The sequence below is a fragment of the Phyllostomus hastatus genome, unplaced genomic scaffold, assembly GCF_019186645.2.
Source record: "Phyllostomus hastatus isolate PE091 unplaced genomic scaffold, TTU_PhHast_1.1 phas_contig_58, whole genome shotgun sequence".
Lineage (NCBI taxonomy): Eukaryota > Metazoa > Chordata > Mammalia > Chiroptera > Phyllostomidae > Phyllostomus > Phyllostomus hastatus.
This window is the reverse complement of record NW_025333916.1, coordinates 21,660,729-21,662,052: the sequence shown is the minus strand read 5'-3', so window position 1 is coordinate 21,662,052 and position 1,324 is coordinate 21,660,729. Positions and strand designations below refer to the sequence as shown.

Here is a 1,324-nt window from a genome sequence, read left to right as displayed (position 1 = left end):
CCAATTTTTCCCCCTTTGCCTCCCTCCACCTCGGTACCCATCTTCCCTCCAGCAATCCCCCTACCCAGCTCATGGGTCATGGTCATGCATGTCCATGGGTCATGCATGTCCATGGGTCATGCATGTAAGTTCTTTGGCTTCTCCATTTCCTATGCTATTCTTAACATCTCCCTGTCTATTTTGTTCCTACCAATTATGCTTAGAAAATACAGAATGTTTCATGAATTCATGTGTCATCCTTGCACAGGGGACATGTTAATCTTCTCTCTATCTTTCCAGTTTTAGTGTATGTGCTGCTGAAGCGAGCACCATGTGATATGACTTTAAAAGTTCCTGCCTCTTCTGAATATCTCCCCATTGACCTATCAAAAGTACTGGGGTGCCCAGAAGTTTGTTTGTTTGTTTCCATAAGATGGCTCTAGTATTGCTTAGCTGTCTTTAACTTCATTCAGAACAATTGTGTTAGACTGTATTGTGACAGCTGTCATATCAGCACACATTTTTTTAAAAAGTGTATCAAAATTGGTGAATTTTTGTTTGGCCATTTTAATATTAAAGATGGAAGAAAATATGCAACATTTTTGGCATATTATGCTTTATTATTTCAAGAAAGGTAAAAACACAACTGAAATGCAGAAAAAGATCTGTACAGTGTATGGAGAAGGTGCTGTGACTCATTGTCTCAAAAGTGGTTTGTGAAGTTCCTCGCTGGAGATTTCTCACTGGACGATGCTCCACGGTTGGGCAGACCAGTTGAAGTTGACAGCGATCAAATCGAGGCATTGACTGAGAACAATCAATGTTATACCACATGGGAGATAGCCAACATACTCAAAATATCCAAATCAATAAAGTTACTGATGAAAATGAAAAATGTGTCTTTTATTTTATGGAAAAAAAACTAAATGGACTTTTTGGCCAAGGCACCATAATTCTTATAATTTCCCTGTGGGAATGCATTTAAGTGTTTTAGTCTAGAAATAAGACAGGATGCTATTAGTTACCAATCATGTTTACATTCCTGAAGACAGACTATAAACTGTCCCAAGGCAGAAATTCTTTTTATCTTTTTGTGTGTCCTCAGAGCTCAGCGAAGTGTAGGCGTTGAACACACGTGAGGGGGAAATGGTGGTAATGTGGTAGTGATGACAGTAATAATTATAAAGGCTCCTTTTTAAAGGGAAATTATTGTTTATCGTAAACAGAAAGGGAAGGAATGCCATGAGGAGGGGCCAGGTGAACTTTGAGAGGGAAGTGTGTCCAATAGTGGTGCAGGGGTGCTTTCAAAGGCAGGCCAAGGTGTGGCTGCCCAGCAAATAATAGT

General features: G+C 39.7%; 1 non-coding gene across 1 annotated transcript; it reads right to left on the bottom strand.

Moving 5' to 3' along the window:
- Positions 1 to 202: 202 nt before the first annotated feature.
- Positions 203 to 309, bottom strand: LOC123825075. The gene has a single exon (XR_006786841.1). It is a non-coding gene; the product is annotated as a U6 spliceosomal RNA (small nuclear RNA).
- Between the last annotated feature and the right edge of the window lie 1,015 nt (positions 310 to 1,324).